Consider the following 24,444-nt stretch of genomic DNA (forward strand, 5'->3'; position numbering starts at 1 on the left):
GTTGTTCTACATAATTCATTTTCTGCACTTTCAGAGTGTAATGGTGTCATGGAGACAGGCACTGAGGCTAGTGGTGTTGTGCAGAGAGGCACTGAGGCTAGTGGTGTTGTGCAGAGAGGCACTGAGGCTAGTGGTGTTGTGCAGAGAGGCACTGAGGCTAGTTGTGTTGTGCAGAGAGGCACTGAGGCTAGTGGTGTTGTGCAGAGAGGCACTGAGGCTAGTGGTGTTGTGCAGAGAGGCACTGAGGCTAGTGGTGTTGTGCAGAGAGGCACTGAGGTTAGAGGTGTTGTGGAGAGAGGCACTGAGGCTAGAGGTGTTGTGGAGAGAGGCCCTGAGGCTAGAGGTGTTGTGGAGAGAGGCACTGAGGCTAGTGCTGTTGTGGAGAGAGGCATTGAGGCCAGTGGTGTTGTGCAGAGAGGCACCGAGGCTAGTGGTGTTGTGCAGAGAGGCTTGAAGACTATGGTGAGGCCTAATAGAAAGCAGTTGTTGTTGGGGGATTCCATCATAAGAGGTGTGGAGATGGACAATGATGGTCTTGTGAGGTGTCTTCCCGGAGCTACTGCTCACAGAGACAGGAGACGTATCTGTAATATTGTTAAGCAAGCAAAGCAGGAAGGGGAATTGGATGTACTTGTCCATTTAGGGACAAATGACTTGGCTTGCAATGAGGTTTCAGAGGTTAAGGAAGTTTTTAGTGTTTTTGCCAATGATATACGGCAGGTTGCTTCCACACTGTCATTCTCTGAAGTTCTGCCTGTGCATAACACTCAGAATGACAGGCGGATGCGTATTAGGGACTTTAACTTGTGGCTTGGTGAATGGTGTCGGGAGCAAGGATTTGGCTTTATTGCTCATGGTAGCTCTGTTTGGAATGGAAATAAACTGTACAAAAAAGATGGTTTGCATCTTTCTCAAAAGGGAACAAATGTTCTCAGTGAGCAGTTCAGAGGTTTTGCTAAGATGTATTTAAACTAGGAGGGGGGGGCAAAAGGGTGATAAAACATCAATCCAATTGTCCCCCAAAACAAGGACAGAAGGTGCCTGTAGCAAGTGTGTTAAAAAATGATAAACTTAGAGTCATGTCTACAAATGCTCGCAGTTTAGGGAATAAGATCCATGAACTTGTGGCAATAATGGCAACTGATAGTGTAGATTTAGTCGCTGCTACTGAGACATGGTATAATGAAAAAAATGACTGGGACATAGCAATACCAGGGTACTCTTTATATAGAAAAGACAGGGAAGGCAAGAAAGGGGGAGGGGTGGCCCTGTATGTGAAGGATAGCATAAAATCTAGCCTAATAAAGGTTAGTGAGACGAACATAGAGTCCATTTGGGTTACGTTAGAATTTGGTAATCACACAGTAATTCGTGTAGGTGTGATTTATAGGCCCCCAGGACAAATTGAAGAGTTAGATAATCTACTAGTTGAAGAAATAGCTAAAATGACAATGAAGGGGGAAGTTATCACCATGGGTGACTTTAATCTTCCTGATGTGAATTGGAAAACAAAAACAGCTACTTGTGCCAGAAGCACACATATTCTAAACTCCCTACTGGGATTGTCTCTAAAACAAGTCGTTGAGGAGCCAACTCGTAAAGAGGCCATACTAGATTTAGTGTTAACAAATGGAGATTTGGTATCAGATATTACTGTAGGTGAAAGTTTAGGATCCAGTGATCATCAGTCAGTGTGGTTTAATATAAAAACAGTGACTGAGTCACACCACACAAAAACAAAAGTTTTAGACTTTAGAAAAACAGACTTTTCTAAAATTAGAATATGTGTAAAGGAGTCATTAACAGACTGGAACAACTTAAATGGAGTCCAAAAGAAATGGGATTATTTAAAAACTGCACTACTGAAGGCAACAGAAAATTGCATTAGGCTTGTCAGTAAAGGCAAAAAATTCAAGAAACCACTGTGGTACTCCGCAGATGTGGCCAAAATAGTAAAAAACAAAAAGTTAGCATTTAGTAATTATAAAAAAACCCAGAGTGAGGAAGACAGAATGACCTATAAGATTAGGCAGAAAGAGGCTAAGCAAGTTATAAGAGCTTCCAAATCACACACAGAAGAGAAAATAGCACAGTCAGTAAAAAAGGGGGACAAAACTTTTTTTAGATACATAAATGAGAAAAGAAAAGTAAAACAAGGATTAGTTAGATTAAAACAAAAGAAGGAAGGTATGTAGATGAGGATAAAGGTCTAGCTGACTGCCTCAATGAATATTTTTGTTCGGTATTTACAGCTGAAAATGAAGGAAATGGACCTCTGTTTAAAAAAAGGATAAATAAGTCATTTATTACACGTGAGTTTACAGAGGAAGAGGTTCTATTTCAACTGTCAAAAGTAAAGACAAATAAGTCAATGGGACCTGATGGAATACACCCAAAGCTATTAAAAGAGCTTAGTGGTGTACTAGCAAAACCATTAACAGATTTATTTAACCAATCATTGTTAACATGAGTAGTCCCAGAAGATTGGAAGTTAGCGAATGTTGTGCCCATTCACAAGAAAGGTAATAGGGAGGAGTCGGGCAACTATAGGCCAGTAAGCCTTACTTCAGTAGTGGGGAAAGTGATGGAAACCATGTTAAAGGATAGGATTGTTGAACATCTAAAAACACATGGATTTCTAGATCAGAGACAACATGGGTTTACTTCAGGGAGATCATGCCAAACTAATCTTATTGATTTTTTTGATTGGGTAACTAAAATTATAGATCAGGGTGGTGCAGTAGACATTGCTTACCTAGATTTCAGTAAGGCTTTTGACACTGTTGCACATAGAAGGCTTATCAATAAACTGCAATCTTTGAGTTTGGATTCCAATATTGTTGAATGGGTAAGGCAGTGGCTGAGTGACAGGCAACAGAGGGTTGTAGTCAATGGAGTATATTCGAAGCATGGGCTTGTCACTAGTGGGGTACCTCAGGGATCTGTACTTGGACCTATTCTCTTTAATATTTTTATTAGTGATATTGCAGAAGGTCTTGATGGTAAGGTGTGTCTTTTTGCGGATGATACTAAGATATGTAACAGGGTTGATGTTCCAGGAGGGATAAGCCAAATGGAAAATGATTTAGGTAAACTAGAAAAATGGTCAGAGTGTTGGCAACTGACATTTAATGTGGATAAGTGCAAGATAATGCATCCTGGACGTAAAAAACCCAAGGGCAGAGTACAGAATATTTGATAGAGTCCTAACCTCAACATCTGAGGAAAGGGATTTAGGGGTGATTATTTCTGATGACTTAAAGTAGGCAGACAATGTAATAGAGCAGCAGGAAATGCTAGCAGAATGCTTGGTTGTATAGGGAGAGGTATTAGCAGCATAAAGAGGGAAGTGCTCATGCCATTGTACAGAACACTGGTGAGACCTCACTTGGAGTACTGTACACAGTACTGGAGACCATATCTTCAGAAGGATATTGATACCTTAGAGAGAGTTCAAAGAAGGGCTACTAAACTAGTTCATGGATTGCAGGATAAAACTTACCAGGAAAGGTTAAAGGATCTTAACATGTATAGCTTGGTGGAAAGACGAGACAGGGGGGATATGATAGAAACATTTAAATACATAAAGGGAATCAACACAGTAAAGGAGGAGACTATATTTAAAAGAAGAAAAACTACCACAACAAGAGGACATAGTCTAAAATTAGAGGGACAAAGGTTTAAAAATAATATCAGGAAGTATTACTTTACTGAGAGGGTAGTGGATGCATGGAATAGCCTTCCAGCTGAAGTGGTAGAGGTTAACACAGTAAAGGAGTTTAAGCATGCGTGGGATAGGCATAAGGCTATCCTAACTATAAGATAATGCCAGGGACTAATGAAAGTATTTAGAAAACTGGGCAGACTAGATGGGCCGAATGGTTCTTATCTGCCGTCACATTCTATGTTTCTATGTTTCTATTAATGTAGTCACCTACACAGGCTGATGCCACATCACTTCCTTCTCTTATAGTTTTTGCAAACCGTTATTATTGTTTTTATTTCTGTTCCTTATAATTTCATTACACACTGAGATGCAGGACCATACTGTCCAATCTCCTCACCAGTGGTCTGCTCTTTCGAATACTAACCCAGCAAGTCATATAGTAATATTACAAATGTTGTCTCACCCTTTAATTAGCATATAACTTGCTTTCTGATTGTTTCGTGATATAACTCGCATGTGTAGCTATTCAATTCTTTGCTATTATTACATATGCATATCTGATAGTACCTATCATCAGTTTAAATCGAATGTCCTGATATATGTTTGCCTAGACAATGTTAATCACTCTTGTTACATTTTTGATTACAAAACAAAAACAGTGCAGCATATCTTGTCATTTTGTCTTGTGTGTAATTAACTCTGCACTCCAAAAATAAAGAATAATAATAAAAAAAAATGGAATAATGGGTCTCTGTACCAAATCCCCATAGACAGGTACATGTAGAGGCTGACTTGCATTCACCAGCACATATGTGATGCTGGAGCCAGCTGATAGTGGGAGAGGGTGGGCTGTCTCTCCTGGTGACAGGGGCTATGCTTGCTGGTGTGAGGAGGAGAGCTGCATTTCAATGAGGGCCGGGCTAATGCAAATATCTGCAATAGCAGCAGAAGGCAAGCAGCTGCAGCCTAGACTGAGCAGCCCAGCAGCAGACATCCTTCTTCCAGCCAGGGGGACACAGATACATAACAAAGACACCCAGAGCAAGACATTCACTGTTTGGACACAGCCACAGCACCAACAACACAGACACAGGAGGACATCTGCAGTCCAATATATCTACCTATAATACAGCTAGTAGGTAAGTCCATTTGATAATTGAATGGGAATGCAATGGCTGGATTGATTGATGTGATCCAATATTCCTAGAATGCATGGTACAAAGGGGGCTTAGACCCTCCCAGGGAGAGAGCAACACCCAGGGAATTTGGGGCATTCTCTAATTGCTAGAGAACTGTGATACCCATCATGCATAGTCGGTCAGTGGCTGGCTGGGATTGATGGTAGTGGTGGTGTGATGCACCTGGCGGGGCAGAGGATTCCTGATGTCTGCCAACATCCCCCCACTGGCACTAGAAGGGTTTATGACACTATAATAAAAACATGCTGATGTGGCCCTGCTGTAGGGTCCCCTCCAGGCAGCCTGTGTAAATGAAGTCAGGGGAGGTGGGCACTGAGCTGGCTGATTAATGCAGTCACGTTCCAGCCTCTATCACATTTACAATCTCACAGAATTGCTGCATTTCTGGGATCATTGTACTGCAGCACAGATCAGGGCCACAGTGCCCACCAGCCTACACATATCCATATATTGACATTAAAAAATAAAAATGTAATATTGGTTCTGTTTTATTATATACACATTCATGCATTGAGACTGATCCATGAATCACTCTGTGTTCATTGCTTAACATCTCTATTCTTTAAATAAATGATATGGCAATAAAATATCTATTTTGCTATTAAATGACATATTCACGTGGAAGTACATGCCTAGTGCCTTACCCTCAATGATAGGGTTTTTTTTATTATTTGCTGCCCTGCCATATGGATTTGGGTTTATTTCATGGTGTCTGTATGTCTCCCATCACAGTGACAGTGCATCAGTGCATCCTGAATGCAGATTGTCTCCAATCCCCCTCTGGATCTATATTCCCGATGGGAGGAGAGAGGGAGAGAGAGAGAGAGAGAGAGAGAGTTGTTTTGTGTTTTGTGTGTGTTTTTGTGTCTGTGTTAGCAAGACAGACAATTGTTCAGACTGCCAGCATGATGTGCCGGTTTGAAGCACATTTATCATAGTCTGCCTGTAAAAAAAAATAAAAAAAAATATTGTCAGTGAAAGTGACCCAAGAACAATGTATCTAGAACTGCCTTACCCTGCACGATGTGATGTATTCAATGTAACCATCTGCATGTCTGCTTGACAAGCGATAGATTTGTTCCTTAAAGGGTTAACACACAAGTCCTATTGTGCTCCATCTATGCTGCAGTCAAACTTTTTGTTGCTGTTTTAAGTGGTGGGTTAGTTTGCATAAGAAAACAATTAGACAAAGAATGGAATGAAATATAATGATCCCTTCCCCTAAAATGTTTTAAGTGGCTTTAAATCAGCCTCTTGGAGATGTATGAGATCACCATTTTACTGCTCTCCAGCCTGTGTGCATTAATGCATGCCATTTGCAGTATGGCAGATATCTCTCTGTAATATGCTGTTTATTGATCTGTACACTATTGTTGCATATTGATGCCAAGTGCCAGTGGATATCTGCACTGTGCATCGCTGGACTTCTTTTCATTTGCTCAGCTTCAAAGGAGCTGTACTGTACCTGGAGTCTTGGCAAAAAAAAGGGAGTTGTCCTTGCTTTCATTCTGATCATTTTCCTGCACAAACATCTAGAATTGGTGCAAACCCAGAGAGCTGGGATGTATGTATTATATAGCAGAGGCTGGCCTGTCTGGAAAAAGGGACACTGCAGGGGTGTGAAAATATGCATTGTGCTTCTACTTGTCTGACTTCTCGGCTGCTGCAGATGTCAGCACCATTCTCTGAAAATGAATTCATGCAGACAGGTGCAGCTGCATAGTGCATCCTCAAATGATGATAGATTGCAAGGTTTAGCAGGGGGTTCTTGAAGATTCCAACTCCCATCATGCTCAGAATGCTGAGAATTGTAGTCCACTTAGGCTGTTGTGCTGGAGTTTGAAAGTAGAACTTGAAACTTGATTACCTTACTTGTTTTATGCCTGGTTATTCTACAAGATTAAACCATAGATTTTATTTTTATAGGAGTATGCACTGTACCCTCACCTTAAGGCTTACAGCGTTTCTTTAGTTAGTATTTACTGCAAGCTTCCTATAAAGTATTGCAGTTGATGTTTAATGTCCCATTTTATAAGCAAGAGGCGGCCCCTCTTGTGTTACAACATGCCCACGTTTATACAATTTAGATGACGTTAGACCATTATAATTTTTATTGATTTGCTTTTTTATTTTTTTTCTCTTTGTTTAATTAATTATACTGAGAATATTCACAATTAGTGTTCTAATTGGAAATTTGTTAGAAGGTTGGAGGTCAGGCTTTCCAATGAAGCGGTAGGAAGTATTGAATAATATAAGTTAGACCATTTTATGGAATATGTATGTGAGATGTTTAATTACTATGAGGGGCCATTCTGTATGTTGGGCATAAGGTAACCGAAATGATCATTTATTTGCATCAATAAATGACATATTCTTAAGACTCTGATATGTTATTTTCCTCTGTATTATGAGCTAGAAAAGTGGTCATATTTAAAATCTAACATTTGGGGAAGGTTAGACCACGTGCACATATTTCCCAGGAATGAATCAGAGGTGTCAGACAGACATGCTTCAAGTCATCATCTAGCAAAGTTGAGGATAATTCGGACTAGCAAGAAACTAGCAATTAAGGTTGTGAGCAATGTGTAAAATATTATTCTGCAAAACTGGACCTTTGAGGATTGACAATCACTACAGTCTAGCTGAAAAAAAACAAAAAAAAAACACTGTGATGTCCCACACTTTATAATCATTCCACTTTGCTGATAAACATATAGTGGGACATTCATTTTCTGCAGCCTATTGTATTCAATCATTGAACTGGAAATTGTGAAGAATTTTAAAAAAATATAGCACATGTAGAGCCAGAATATCCACACTGGAAAAAAACTAAATTCAGCTATTTTGCGGCTACTTGGGCCTACAAAGCTTTCCTCCTTGCAGCCATTGGACTAGAACTGCCCGCCAGTCACTGACTTAACGTTAGTGGGCAAACTGACTTCCAACAGTCCCAGGCAAACATGACCTACTGCTACCATATATTCTTAAATATGGTCTGTTAACCTGGCATTCTTATATTATAATTATTCTCCCACTTACTCCTAATGTAAATGTATTTGAACAGGGCCATAGACATTTCCTGATCCCATTTAACTACATATATCATTACTAATATATATTGTCTACCGCAGGGCATACAATGCACTTTTTAAATAATAATATTTTAATTCTGTTATGTGGACAAGCTCACACAGCAGTTAAAGTCACAATTTCTATCTACCCTGTAGTTCCAAAATGTTATTACTTTGTTACTTTTAATTTTTGGTTCATCGTTGATTTTCAAAGCTGTTGGACGTTTTCCAAGAATGACCATGCTTAGGATAGGCCGATCTGCAAATCTGGCCTTGATTATACACAGATCCAATATGTTCATTATCTGTATATGTATTTGTTCATACACCATTACATTGTTGCTATTATAGAATTGGAAAGATATTATATGAAAATGCATGGTATGCCTCTTGGGAAGAATAACATACAAGTAGTGTTAGCAATTTCTCTACCCTCCCCCCAAGGTTGATTCTGGTTACTCAACATGACTAGAATGCATTTTTCTGGAATAATTCAAATAGACTAATGAAGCTCTTACAAAGATGTCACTTTAAAAATCCTGTTTTAGAACAAACCAAGACACCATGTAAGTACTTCTTATTAAAATAATAATAATAATAATTATTATTATTATTTAATAATTAGCAGTTAACTGACATGTGGTCATATTCGCATGGCCCCATATTGCTGCCAATAGTAAGAATACAAGCATTTCTCTTTTGCATATTTCATTCCATCACAACAAAGTCACAATATAAAATGCATTGTGATATAAAACAATGTTAAAAAAAAACCAGATTGTTTCCCACCTCAAGGTATACCAAATGTCCAGAACTTAGGGACATCCAAATTGTATTCTATATGAGACAAAAAAAAAAACCTAGACCTGGTGTTCCTTAAAGGGATACTCCAGAGTCATAGAGCACTACAACCTCCTTTCCCATTTTACAAAACGTGCAGATTTGAAAAGACATTAACACTTTTAGAAACTAACCTTGTTTTACCCACCTAGCTGTCAATCACACAGACAGTTCTATTGTTTCCTGGTTGAAGAGGCAGGCAATTGCCCAGAGCACCTGCTTTGCAAAGACTTCTCATTGAGCTACACTGGGATGTATGTGATTGGACAGCCACAGAAAGTCTGGGCAGGGTTAGAAGGGGAGGGCTTGCAAAGGGAGCAGACAAGAGATCTACAGTTTTTGTAAGCTGTTTTTAGATGTATCCCAAATGACCAAAAATGTATAATTAAATGCATGCATGTTTTCTTTGGGGGTATATTTACTAAACAGTGACTTATTTAATTTTGTACCTGGGCAGTGGAGTTTCCCATTATGAACTGTAATGGGACTCAAATGTCTAGGGTAGAACCTGAAAATCAAATTCAATGAAAATCAATTCAAAATAATGTTGGTCCACAATCAGGGGAGACTTGAGGTACTGCTTTACCAAAGGATCCATTTGCTATGGCTTGGTTCAGTAAATACTTCACTGAACCCTGTGTGCAGATAAGGTCAATAAGCCAAGTTATGTTTGTGGTGCACAAGTCGGTTGTGGTGTGCCGAAACCGACGTTGGGGTAGGCCTGTAAAAAGAGGGATCACCAATTTAAATGGCTTGATAAACGGAGTGGTGGGTGGGTTGAACCAGACAGTCTAATGCCAGAGGAAGGGGCTGCCTGTGTATTTATAAGCCAGAATATACTCTCCCACAACTACAGGCTCTGCCCACAGGCTTAGCCTTTCCATATGTCAGGACTGTCACAATAATGACCCTTCAGGAGCAGGGCCGTCTTTAATATTGATTGGACCCTGGGCAAAGCATTTGCTTGGGCCCCCTGGTACCCTCTCCCCAGGTGTGCAATCACGTCCTCCATCCCAACGCAGTGGTAGACCTAGTAGAGAGGTGCAAGAATTTTTTTGAGCCTCCCAATCGCATGGGTGATTAAAAGGTAGTTCCCCATCTGTCGTGCAACTCAAGGATTGCATTGACAGCTGGGGCTCTACCATTTACCCATGTTTGAAGGTTTGTATTTAGCACTAAGCTGTTTTTATGTGTTTGAATGTAAACAGGTTTTTGTATGTAATATGCTTGTATGTGGTGTTGGCGTACGTGCATGCATGTATTTATGTGTAGTGTTGGTTTTTGAATGCAGGGGTGTGTTTACATATAATTTTGGTGTGTAACACAGACGTGTGTTTGTACGTAGTGTTGGAGTTTGAATGCATGGGTGTATTTGTATGTAGTGTTAGTGTGTGAATGCTGAGATGAATGCACATATACACACACATAGATATATATACACACACACACACTGAAACACATGCAGACACACAGATATACACACTGGCACACATGTAGATATACAGACACATATACACACATGCAGATACACAGACACACACAGATACACCGAAACACACAAAGACAGCATACAGATACACACTGATACACATACAGACACACAGATATACAGACACATATAGACAGACAAACTGACACATACATACATACTGACATATGGACACCGACACAGACATGCTGACAGACACATACTGAGACATACTGACATACATTCACAGACACACACACACAGACCTACTGACAGACACACAGACATACTGGCACACACAGACACATACTGACACACACACAGACAGACATAGTGGCACACACACACACAGACATACTGATACCCAGGCAGACATACTGGCACACTAACACACAGACATACTGGCACACACACAGACAGACCTACTGACAGACACACACACAGACCTACTGACAGGCACACAGACAAACTGACACACATACACATACCTACTGACACACACACACAGACCTATTGACAGACACAAACACAGACCTAGTAACACACACACACACACACACACAGACCTACTGACAGACACAAACACAGACCTAGTGACAGACAGACACACACACACACAGACTGACACACACACACAGACTGACACACACAGACTGACTGACACACACACACACACAAAAACAGGCTCTCTTTGCTCAGTCCCCCTCCTCGCTGCCTCCTGGCTCAGCCTCCCTCCCGCGCGGCTCATCATCTCTGAGGGAGGAAGTGACTCGTGGATGTCACTTCCTCCCAGGCTGCTGTAAAGCCGGAGGCCCGGTCGTGCTGTTAAAGGGCCACAGCATCTGACTGGGCCCCTGCTGAAAAGTGCTCACCGGGTGGCCCTAAGTGTATTGGCCACCCGGTGAGCCCCATTAGAGTATGGGCCCTGGTGCAGCCGCAATACAATGTAGAGGCTGACTTGCATTCCCATGTACCCATACCCATGTAGAGGCTGACTTGCATTCACCAGCACATATGTGATGCTGGAGCCAGCTGATAGTGGGAGAGGGTGGGCTGTCTCTCCTGGTGACAGGGGCTATGCTTGCTGGTGTGAGGAGGAGAGCTGCATTTCAATGAGGGCCGGGCTAATGCAAATATCTGCAATAGCAGCAGAAGGCAAGCAGCTGCAGCCTAGACTGAGCAGCCCAGCAGCAGACATCCTTCTTCCAGCCAGGGGGACACAGATACATAACAAAGACACCCAGAGCAAGACATTCACTGTTTGGACACAGCCCCATGGGTGGGGAAGGAAATTTTTCTTATGCAGGCTATGGGCGGCGGGGCCACGGGGCAGCTGTTTTGGGCCCCCCAGGAGTAACTGGGCCCGGGGCAGCTGCCCCGTTTGCCCCACGTTAAAGACGGCCCTGTTCAGGAGAAACAGCAGGTCAGGACCGTCACCAAATGAAATGTATGGACTGTCAGTATTACATGGGATTTGCACAAACACAGCACTGGCTGGATTTAGGGAAAATGCACTGAAAGTTCCCCAAATTGTTAAAGTCATGAAAATTAAAGGGCAGAAATGATGGTTTTTGGTTGGGTCGCTTCATTGTGCCAGCAACTGAAAAATATGGGTAATTAAAGAGACACCATAAAGCATGCAGAGCGTCCCAGTTAGTCATTCCAAATTATAATGGGTAGCTTGTTATCAGCTATCATTAAACTGTATAATTTATTCTACTGGAAAAGTATCTATCTGAACCCATGTCCTCAGGGAAGAGTGACTCTCACAAAGATCTCCAAAACATAATTTGTTTGTATTTCAGTTTTCACCAATCTTACCTGCTCGCAATATGGCCGTACATGGGTTTTCTGTTCACATTTGATGAATAGGCATAGACAGTGGTATTAACAAATATACAGACCTTACTTAACAACTTGTATAATGATATAATGATAGCCTTACCATATATTTCAAAAAAGCTTCTTAAGATGGAAGCACTATCCGTCTACTCCAGATGCCTATTGTTTCAGCCTAGAAGATCGAGAAGCTGTTTATACCTATTTTTAATCCCCCCTATATTGACCTAGTCTTGTATCCTTAGCCGCTTAACAATCCTATACTTGTGGTGAAACACTCGGTCACCTAACATGCTTACATTCTTTTTGCACTCCAAGCTTTTGTGCAGGACCTGGTCCAAAGTCATATGGAGTCCCAGTCCACTGAGCCCGCAGTACATCTCTCAACGTTGATGCAATGCGTTCTATCCACAATATATTTCCTAAATATTGCACAGACTGGTACCCTGCTCCATGCCCCAAGGCCTCCATCAGTTAACCTGTGCCTAGTGTGTATTTTCCTGGACTGGTGACACGAAGTTCTAGACAGTGTTCGGTATCTTCTTGCATTTGCCTAAAACCTTCAGCAGTTCTTTTCATTTTGATCCCAGTTCTTTTTATTCTCTTTATCATGCCTTTAGTTTGTATATAATTGCATTAAAAATCCAATAGCAATATGGCACAGTATCTACGTGAAAACGCAATTGTAATTTTTCCTATGCTTCCTTTGTTTCGCTCTCCAACCTTTTCAGTTTCTCCAACGGTGTACAGTAAATTGCAGAGAATTCAAAGGTTTGAATATATTAGATATTGCTATCTATGTTGTTGACTCATTTCTATTCTCCAACAATATCATTCTAGGAAAAAGGACTTTACATAGAATAAAATGCACATTATTTGTGTGATGCGTCTATATTTATAACTTCCAGCAATTATTCACAATAACAAAGACGTTTCTATCAGAGTATACAATGCATTATTTCCCTTAATTTCCATTATGTTAATGTTTGGATCTTGTGTTATAAGAAGAGGTATTCAGGGTTGTTGTATTTAAGTGAATTGTTTTTTTTCTTGCTCAACTTCTGCTTTTCAGATTTACATGACTTTGAATGTAATTTTCTTTCAAAACAGGGGTATATTGTTTTAATGTTACAATATCGGTGATTCTTGTGTTCAGGCCAATACAGAACAATACAGGTCTTTAAATACATATTGTGGGTGCAACTAATGTGTCAGCTGTGTTAGGAACATATGTAAAATGGTTAACATTTTATTATGGATCAAGAGAATGGTTTGTAGAACAGGAGATTCGATTTGGACTGTAAAATGAAATATGAGGTATAAAATATTTTAGTTATGAAAAGAGTCAAGAAATATTACAGTAATGGACACCTCTAAAAAGGGATCTAAGAGAGATATAGTACTATACAAATGCATACAAGAGCAGTGTGAACAGATTTCTGATGGCCTTTTCATTAACAGAACTGTACAAAGGACAATATGCCAGTGATTGAGACTTGAGGATAGGAGATTTCACCTACAGCAAGGGAAATAAGAACAATAAGAATGATAAAGATATGAGGCTACCTGCATAGAAAGGTTATTTTATCAAATACTGAAAAATTATCTTTAAAAAAAAAAAGGCTGGATTTTTTTTCAAAACAAGGTATTCACGGCAATTTAATGAGTACAAGCATTATTAACAACTTGTTGATATGCATATCAATCTTACTGTCACACTAGAGTCCTTGTTTTTGTTGTACAATTAGAATTTTTTTTCATCTTGTAAAACCACAGAAAAAATACCAGATAATCAGATGTGTGAAAGGTTGAAGCTGATTTTCAGATGTCCCATTTCAGCCTATATTACAATGTAAAAATTTGGGGGTTTAAATAAAAAGCGATCAGAAATGCAGATGGGAGGAAGTGCAGCCAGGCCTAGATGGGCGATCAAAAGCCCAGTGGCCATTGGCCATGGGCCATCAGGGGAGATCAAAGTGCCCGGAACTAATTTTTGTCTCACTCCAGGTCTGAATGGATCTTAAGTTGAATGTGAAGAGGGGAAGTGAGTAAGAAAAGAGAATACAATTGGAGGGCTTGGGTGGGCAAAGGCAAAAAACACACTTTATTTCCATTTATAAATACGAACTATTAGCAAAAATAATTGATGTATACAATAAATACACAGATTTAATCTTTTTCTTGTATCTTGCCTTTTATAGCTATTTCAATTTTTTGCTCTATTCCCCTGACTGCGCCTCTTCATACAAAAAAACGGATTTATTTTCCTTATACGGTGAAATATTGAAACCGCAATTCATGACATTTTAAAAGTCAACCTGTGTTGCTCTTCCTTTTGGAAATAATATGATTAGCAATTTCGTGCTGACAGTAACAGTGAACATTCATTGTGGTTTTTACATTTTCACATACATCAATATAATGAGCTCACAATTATCTTAGTCAAGATATCTGCAAGCAGTTAATAGGCACCTACTTCCGACCACTCTGAACATCAGTTCACTAATCCTTGCAAATATAATCTTGAAAACATGCTATCCGTGTTATGGCTGGGTGTTATGGTTGTTAGAAACATGGGAGATCATGATTTAATATACATTTTCAGGAGATTATCATGTTTGTTCACAAAATACTGATTTGTACTGAATTTTAAAGAAATAAAATTTGAAAAATAAGCCAAAATAGACAATTTGGAAAATATATCCCATCTGGTAAGCAGTTCATTACAATTCATTTTTAATGAATACATTATAGTGTCTACAATAGTGTGGTAAAACCATGTAATTGTTTCGAACTGCTTAAGATAAACATTTTTTTATTTTTTTTTAGTTGTTATAGAAATATTTAAAATAAATAAAATAACCTAAACGGAAAGACAAATAAGTCTTATAATATATTTATTGTAGAGATTATATTAGTCCAGTGATGCAGACGTAAAACAGATTCAATTAGTACCTTGTAATACCTTTTTTAGTGGACTAATAGAATTTTGGAATGACGAGCTTTCGGGAGAACCCTTGAAAGGAATGCTTTAGACTTGAGAAAGGGATGTACTCCCAAAACCTTGTCATAACAAAATTCTGTTAGTCCAGGAAAAGAGGTATTACAAGATACTCATTTCATCTGTTATTTTTTTTAATGTATATGTATGTAGAGCTCAGGGTAGCTAACCGAAGGAGGCTGCAAACCCTACGGGCTGTTTGATTGAGAGCCAGGGCGGCGTTCCCTAGTAAATTTAGAAAAGTGCTGAATTCCCATAGAAATTGTAACTTTTGTAAATTAGGTTAAAAATTATGATACTCCTCGCCCAAAAATTACTTCAGCAAGCACCATAACTATTATAGATCAGTGTAGTGGTTATGGTGTCAAGAGTCTACTGTATCAGTCCTATGTTACTTTGATCAACCATTTGGAATTAGTTTGACAAAACCTATGCTATCCCCTGTACCCATAGCCTGAACCTTTGCAATAGAATTGATAAAGTGGAGTTTACACTCCCTCATCATTATCAGTATCAAGTCCTTCAAACATAGATGGTAGTGATTGGCTAAGAGACAGTGTACCCCACATCTCTCAGCCTATCACTGTCTCCAGTGATGTTTTGCTTGTTATTGATAACATCTAATGACGATGTCCCTTGATTAAAGATGTGAGTTAATCACAGTAAATTACCCTCTGAATTTTTTTTTTATATACTTGCTATTGTATCTAATTAAAGTTTGGTTTTGAACTAATTAGTTTATAGCTGTAAGAGGCACTGGAGATACAAACTAATTACAGTTTAAAACCAGCACAGTATAGACAGACATTCAAAACCAATACGACGTCTAACAATTACGCTTTGAGAACAACTAGTATTTCTTCAATTTTGCACAAAAAAAGGTTACTGATATTTTGTGTTTGTGTGTGTGTGTGTCTATGTATATATATATAATAGTATTCTACAAAAGCAAGACTGTAGAGAATTTTACAAAATCCTAGATATTGGTTTGACACTGGACTAGTGTTAAAATCCCTGCATCCTGCTATAGTGGTTATATTGCCAGGAGTGCTTTCAGTGTAAGCATCCACACTGCTAATAGTTTGACAACTAACCTGTGCAAGGTTCCGGTCACCTCCTCCATGACAGCTGAAAGATCTCTGCATTGAGCTAAGCAGTGCAAGGATGCTCTCAGACAATAATCTGGCCCTGCACAGAGACGTAATGGAAGTTCTAAATGGATGACGTGACTGGTGACCAATGGACCCCAGGTAAGTTGTCAAACTGTTAGCAAATGATTTGACTACTTCCAGTGAGGTGGCACTGGTACAGTGTTCTGCAGTGGTTATGGTGCTTGGAGGGTTTATGCCCCGATTTATTCTGTTCAGGCATGTTGATTTCAGAATTTGCACATATACCAGCCTGTGTAAATTGCTTATTTCTAAAGTAAACAAACCTTATTCAGGAAGCCTTTGCCCATGTGTGAAAAAATCTTTATTTTTGCTGCCTTTCTCTGATCCTATTTCAGCGTCATATGTTTTTTTTTTTTCAAAAGAAGCAATATATGCCAGTTAATACATCCTTTATTCACGGCTCTCAGAGAGACACATGATGCAAATATCCCTTATCATCAATACAGTAACCTTTTTAATGGCATAATCAGAATTGAGTTTTCTTTGCAACCCCAAAGGAGTGGATAGTGGGGCTTTTTGATGTCGGTGATCTCTCTAAAATTAGATCAATAATTGAACAATCTCAGTTTGTATAAATAGCATAAAATCTAGGTATATATTGTATCCTTCTAGGATTAGTTGATAGCATTAAATTATTATGACTGAAAATATTTTTTCCTTAGATCAAATAATTGTATTAAATCAATGGATGTATTTAAAGTTTTGCAGGAATGAATAAATGTAGCAAGTTTTTTTGTCTTCTTTAGATTCAATATTACAGTATTCTTCCGATTATTAGAATTTGATTTAAAGTGTAAAACAATCTATGAAGTAAGCTTTATCCCCTTAGGATGGAGGCGATTGTCCAACGTCAGAACCAAAACAAAATCTAGAATTTGTGCTTGTTTGTTCCACAGGAATTGAAGGGTTTTATTTAAGTTCACCCATTCATATTATTTATTGTTTTTACAGGAAAGATAGGGCTTTCTTTTAATATCGTATATGTATATTTAACATAACATTAGATATAAATAAAGTGTTAAAAATTGGAAAAATTTCAACTATTTATGTTTATAATAATTTCTATACATCATGTGCAACAAAAAAACAACAACCTCAAAATAGATTCATGTATCAGTCACCAAAATGCGAATGCACAGTGAGCGCTGCGCGCATTTGGCCTTTCCCATAGGAAACAATTAAGTTAATACTTTCATCCAGGGTTTTTCAACATGCTGGATTTCCTCATGGATAGCAGAAATTTTAATAGATTTAAAAGGCTGTATGCAACACTCACTCTGAGCGCTGCACACAACTCAACTGTCTTTCTGGGGCCACAAAATATGGCCTTAGCTGGCAAAGTAAAACCAGGGGTAGGGTTAGGGTTAGAGGAAGGTTGGGGTAAGGGATAGGGCTAGAGTTAGGGGTAGGGTTTAAGGTAGGGGTAGGGTTAAGAGTAGAAAACAAGAAGAGAACGGAGTCTGTCCTGTAGTGTGTAGGAATATACACCATATGTTCATGAAAAAACAGTTAAAAAGTCATATCTTTATTAAGTAACATAAACTGATTTATGTACAAGGGGGGGAAAGGGGAGATAGGAGACAATGGGGTGCTAGGCACCTGAGTAAAAAAATAATAACAATAGAATAACACTACCTAACCCTAAAGGTATATGTACAGTACACTAATCTGTACTAACGCTAACTCTAAATAATGACAGTGGCCGCCTGTATGGAGAAATAGTTAATAGTCGCAATACAGATGAGAGCACATCAGGTCTAGATTAACCCGGAAACCACCGCCTATCAGAGTCAGTAGATGGTTACAGAGTCCGCCTGTACAGAGATATATGTAGTACTCTGACCCACAGTCCTGTAATCAACTTGAGGCTAAAATATCCGTGGTGTTGCTAGTAGGATCAGTATGTCAGTTACTGTCCAAAGGATGCAAACAGATTCCCGTGTACAGATTAACAATGCTCGTGGAGAAATATATCCCCCTAGTGAGAGCCTAAAGTGGTTAGACTGTTACACGGCTAGCCAATATCAATTGTTGCAGAGAGTAACGGGGTCCGTCTGTAACAAGACAAATGCTAAGTGCACAGCTATAATGACGAGAAGGTGTTGCTAATGGAATCAGTGCGTAGTGGGCACTGTCCAAGGTGCAAACAAGTTCCCATGTAAAGTTTAGCTGTGCTGCTGGAGAAAAAGATCCCCACGATGGGTAGAACGATTGTCACTGAGTTAATACTGACCCCTGATGAGGTGTAGCAGGTTTCAGAGTACTGTAATCATCTCTGGGCTAAAGTATATATATCGGGGGTGTTGCTAGTAGGATCAGTATGTTAGTCACTGTCCTAAGATGCAAACAGATTCCCGTATACAGATTAGCAATGCTCGTGGAGAGAGATATCCCCCTTGTGAGAGCCTAAAGTGGAGAGAATGTTACAGTACACGCCTGCCGATACCAATTGTTGCAGAAAGTGACGGGGTCCGTCTGTAACAAAACAAATACTTTGTGCACGGCTACAATGACGAGAAGGTGTTGCTAGTGGAGTCAGTGCGAAGCACTGTCCAAGATGCAAACAAGTTCCCGTGTTATATTTGGCTGTGCTGCTGGAGATAGAGGTCCCCAGGATGGGTAGGGTAATTAACCCAGAATTAACACTGACCCTTACAAATAAAGCAGGTTTAAGAGTGACCGGGTTCCCTCCTCCTAGGGGAAAACGATATGTAGAAAATACACTACAGCATACTATAACCCCCAATCTATGCCTGTTAGAATGTAGAGAATTGAATACCCCGGCTGATATAATCGAGCCAAGTAGAGGGTGAAAAGGAATGGTGCCTTCGTGGGTACCAGGTATAGAAAAGAGAGATGTAAGGAGGATTAGGCGAGGGTACAGTGCTGAGTACAACAGTAACCCGTCCGGGTGATAAGTACAATAAACGTCTGACGGAAAGTCCCAAAGGGGGAATCCATATAGGTGTTAGGTAGTAGAAGCCCAACTGTACGGTCCAGTGGGGCGGGTGAAGGTCTCACCCGAGGTAAGTCCTAGGTCGGTTAAGATCTCGACAGAGTGGATATGATCTCCCAATTGTCTAGCCCGACGCGCGTTTCGCCTGAGTGTCTCAGGCTCGTCAGGGGAAAAGACTTCCCGGGTTGAGAAGTCTTAAATAGCCCACTCCGAAACCTCATTGGTTACAAGAGGCTTAAGGGGGAGGGGTTAGGAAACGGTGGCCGGAAAGGCTCAAAGTTCTTTGCCAGAACGCATTCAAAAATTCCAGAATGAGGTTCGAACACATTAGTGTATGATCAGGAAAAGAGGCTCCACTCCAAAATAGAGTGGAGGGGATAACAAGAGATTGGGTGAATGTGTCAGCCCAAATAGAAAACCCCTGTTATGGAAAGGAAACAATTCCAATATAGAAAGGAAATGTTAATAAGGATACTTCTAGTGACATCAATGGTAGTGACCTGTGGTAAAGGGTTAAGAGTAGGGTTAGGGTTATATTCCTGTCATCATTCCCTTAATTTTCCCTCCCTCTCCACTTTTCAGAAATCCAAAGCACTTCGGCACTTCTGAAATTCGGCACTTCAGCAATTCAGTTTGGTTCGGCACTTCCGAAATTCAGCAGTTCGGCAATTTGGTTTGGCACTTCGGAAATTCGGCACTTCAGAAATTCGGACATTTGGAAGCATCCGAATTTCCGAAATGCCAAAATTCGTCCAGATTTAAATTCAGACCAAAATGAATTGCACATGTCTAATATCTGGGTTTCAAACGTTAGGACATTTCATGCCATCCTAAATGGGTTAAAGTCCACTACTGAAAGAACGGCATGGAATTTCCTCAGAGAATTAAAGGAATGCTCTAATGTTGAAAACAACTTGGGGGCATGGCCTGATTGGAGTCCAAGATAGCTGTGTAAGACCAAAGCTTCTCCACTGCCGGACAGAGAATAGCTCAAATAATCATCTAAAACACAAAAACTCAACCCTCACCAGCTGTAAAAAGTCAAATGGAGATGTGGAGTCTATGAGAAAAAAAAATAACAACAATCTTATTTTAAATCCACAGTATGGCATTGAGAGCTGCAAGGCAGGCTCCACAAGATGGTGGCCACATAAGTCCATGCACCTCATCAAAGCGCTCCACACATGATACAGATTCTCTATCCAAAAGCATGACACACATATACACATACTAACCAAACTGTAAGATGTTAAATCATATCTTGCAAGCAAAGTGGAATTAAATACCACAGAGGTAAAGGTGAAGATTCAGGCCCTGGGAAGTCAAACAGCCACTGAGCATAGAGCATAGAATAGAACATGTGGTCAAAGCTCACAACATGACAATGGATCAAATGAACACCTTGGTGTAAGGTTTAGAACTGGTAGAAAACACTCTAGAAGACCTTAGCAACCACTCAAGGCTTGATAATCTATGAGTTAGAGAACTACCTGAATGGACAGGGGATGGTCTTCTCCTAAACACTATCACCGGAGCCCCTACTGAATCCAGTTTCACTATTTTCAAACCAAGGAGGCTCTAATTCGTCTCTCCCCTATTCTTTATCAAGGCAAGGAACTCCCATTATTACAAGACCTAGCAACAAGCACCGTACAGCGGAAAGAATCGAGACCCATCATAGATGCCTTGCGTAGTTGACCCATTATCTCATTACCTCTCAATATGAAGTCAGAGACTGGTTATAAATTGATGCCCTAAACGACTACAGCAAACTGGGCTGGTTGTGTTTACTAGAGTATCGAGGCGCCAATTCCTGATTTAATATCAAACTTTTTGGGATCCATATGATATAAGCCAGGGCTCATCCTGGTGTCCAGTGACCGCCCCCTCCTCAGTCACATTAAAAATTGGATATTAACACTTTAGCATTATCCTTGTTAATGTTGTTCACACTGGACGGTATTCATTTGCCCAAGCACTCTCAGCCAATCAATGCCATCCAGGTTGGGTAAAATTAACATTGATAATGCATGGTTTGTCTGTTACGTCAAAGGAAGTTCATGTTTTATTTAATACACAATGCTATTGACACTATGCAGTATGGGGCCCCTAATCTCAGTCCAGGGGTGTATACATATACAATTCTGCTTTCACAGCTCCTAATATATCATTGGGAAAAATAATTAAGGATAGCAGCTCCTGCCTGGCAGTGTAACTCAGCTTGACAATCCTCAGCAGAAAAACTTGACAAACCTCAGCAGACTGGGAAATATGTATCCTGGTTCCTCCCTTAGATTAAAGGAACCCTAACCCGAATCCTAACTTTTACCATGCACAGACTGTAGCCCCGAGGACAGCCGTAGCCTAAACAATCATGTAATGAGAAAAAATACACAACATACCTTTTTGAAGTCACCATATTGACTGCATTGAGTCTGTGGTACCAAAACAGCAGGATCAATCAAGCCTGGTCAAATCAGCTTGTACGCCAATGTCAAAGACACTCAATGCACGCACGGCATGAGCAAACACTTCGATGCATAATGAGAAAATTATATTTCCACATTCTGGGGTCTAAGGGTTAGAATCTGGACAAAAAAAAAAAACAATAACTGCACCCACAGTTTCCTAGAACCATAATCTCTCTAATATAGCTTTTGATTTTGAGGTGCTTGATGTAAAGGCTGGTGTTACAAGCTCTGATTCACACTGCAATACACAAAATCTATATTTGTATATTTCCTTAACACTTATGAAATTATGTCATCAATATGATACACTGAGTATATTAGCACCGAACATAATGCACTTGATTAATACATTATACTGCCTTACATTTTTCTGCGGTCACATTTACATTCTGCGTTGTCTGAATCTATCTCGCCTCTCTATTTAGAATTCAGATTCTAAGTCACAATTTTCCTCAGACATGGTAATAGTCCATATGGTGAATTCTCCATGGCATTCCTACCTCCGCTGTAATCTTTTGTGTCTTGGCATAGATGTAATGGCTCAGTGTGGAAGATCTTGAACACACACCAATAGATAATACGTTACAATACATTTAGCAGGCAACAGTGATATAATAAATGCAACCACCCCACCAGGAAGGGTATAAACATTTCAACAGATTTATAGATCAGTCATAAAAGCCTAGACAGGCGTATTAATGAATGAATAGCATAGCTGTAAATAAATATCCTACATATCCTACTAAGAGCAGTTACACTCGGTTTACGATTTTTGAGTGTTGAAAACCTTTAACAATTTTCTTAATTTAAAAAGTTGGAGAAAAAAAATATATTAATGTAAGGTATAATTTATTAAATGACCAACATGTTTTTGGTTTTTTTTAGTGCGACCACCAAACTCACCAAAATACATAGAAAACTACTATAAATATAATATATATATTTTGTGCAGCGATTATGTAGTCCAGGTTAAAACCCAAGGGTTGGACTATAGAGCCATGGCCCTAATCGTTATTTCTGGAGTTCAAACTCGTGCAGGCAATAATATAGTTAGCAACCGAAAAAATCCAACACAAATTCTCATTACAGGAGAAATAGCTAATATGCACTAAAGCCTACTTGGCATGATGTCTTCTGCACTGACCACTTTTTCTGCTCACACAGGAAGAGTATTAATGAGATTTTGCAGGTCCACCAATATTTCTATGTAGGGATAGAGTGGTGTGTTGCAAACTAAGCATAGATCATATATATTGTATTTTAGGTGAATCCGAATGACTGAAAGATTTATGGCATCTGCATTTACTCAACTTGTGATTTGTTTTATTCGACAGAAATTGAATTAGTTAATATTCGCATATTATTTCATGTTCTCATCTTAAATGTAATTTTAAATTCCAATTAAACTTAAATGTCACATCACCGGAGAGCCTCTTGTATTCAGAAATAGTTTAATCCATTTTTATCTGCCAATTCTTTTTCAATAATGGAATTTTAATATTCTTATTTCTAGGTAGGTTTTTAATCTATCGTTTTTTACAGAATCCTGCAGAATCACAAAATATTTTACGCAATCATACATTCAAATTTCGTCTCCATTCCATTTGGAACCAAATGCTTTTCAGATATCTGTTTTTTATATATAATCGCTTATCAATGGCTGCTTTTATATTAAGTACATTTTTATATGTTTTGAGTAGTAGTCATTGGTAAAAACGCAATTCTTTGTATTAATCATTTATGTGAATTAATATTATGTTAGTGAATCATCTTGATTCAGACACTTAGTAAAAAATATGTCATTCTAGAATCTGTTCAGGTGAAATGACACGAGGAATTAAGACATATGTCTATAAAAGTCCTAAATGGGGCATATGGTAAAGAACAGATGTTAAGTGAAGGTCTAATAAAGACAATGTCTATTCACAGAAAGCATTGAGAAGGAAGGAGGTATTGTGACATTAGCAGATGGCCTGAGGGTCAAACTGCAAAATAATTTCTTTACCATTCAATAAAAAATACCTTAGTGAGTTCTGGATTTATGTGATAACATTGTTTTGGAGTCATATATAATGTCAACTCTTTAATTGTTAAAAGGAAACTTGGGGGTGGACCTAAACATTTAAGTGACATCATTTAAAAAAAAATAATAATTTTGGAGTGTTTAAACAATCACGACTTCATTAGCATTACAATTAAAATACAGTTTGCATTAAAATATAACATGAGTAATTTAAGAAAATATATAAAATGTTAACATACATTTGAATTGCCAGTAAAAATAATGTGGTTTTAGACTTTCCTGAATCTCAGTCCTCTTAAAAATATGTTAACTAAGTAATAAGTGTAACTGTATCCACATACTGAGTGTGATCATCATCCCATTACTTGTACATTTTAAGAAGGTTAGTATTATTTATATCTCCAACAGACGAGATACATTCCATGCTAATCAACTATTTCACGATTATGGTGGTTTTTTTTTTTACTAAATCTTTTTTTTTTTTTTTTTAGTCTTTAGTTTTTTTTTAACTTTGCAGATTGAAATTTACAGAAACAATGTACCGGTAGAAAAAAATTGCTAATAATATAATCTAAGTATATATGCACTATCTCTGCATTCCAAATATGTTTTATAGATATGCAAAAAAAAGTTATTTTATTTAAAGTTTATTCTTAGAAAGAAGACCTTTATCAAGCATAATAATGTACATATTTATATATACACAAACATCCATACATATTTTCTAGATTTTGGTT

At 38.9% G+C, this 24,444-nt stretch overlaps 1 protein-coding gene across 4 annotated transcripts in view; it reads left to right on the plus strand.

Moving 5' to 3' along the window:
• The first annotated feature begins 4,543 nt into the window (after window positions 1-4,543).
• DCLK1 (doublecortin like kinase 1) overlaps window positions 4,544-24,444 on the plus strand; it is a 398,808-nt gene continuing 378,907 nt past the window's right edge. For 3 of the 4 annotated variants that reach the window (XM_063429156.1, XM_063429163.1, XM_063429171.1), the window contains exon 1: window positions 4,544-4,806. The gene's annotated coding sequence lies outside the window, so the exon portion shown is untranslated. The remainder of the gene's footprint in view (window positions 4,807-24,444) is intronic. The other variant, XM_063429198.1, reaches the window with a different exon arrangement.

This window comes from Pelobates fuscus, chromosome 1, assembly GCF_036172605.1.
Source record: "Pelobates fuscus isolate aPelFus1 chromosome 1, aPelFus1.pri, whole genome shotgun sequence".
Lineage (NCBI taxonomy): Eukaryota > Metazoa > Chordata > Amphibia > Anura > Pelobatidae > Pelobates > Pelobates fuscus.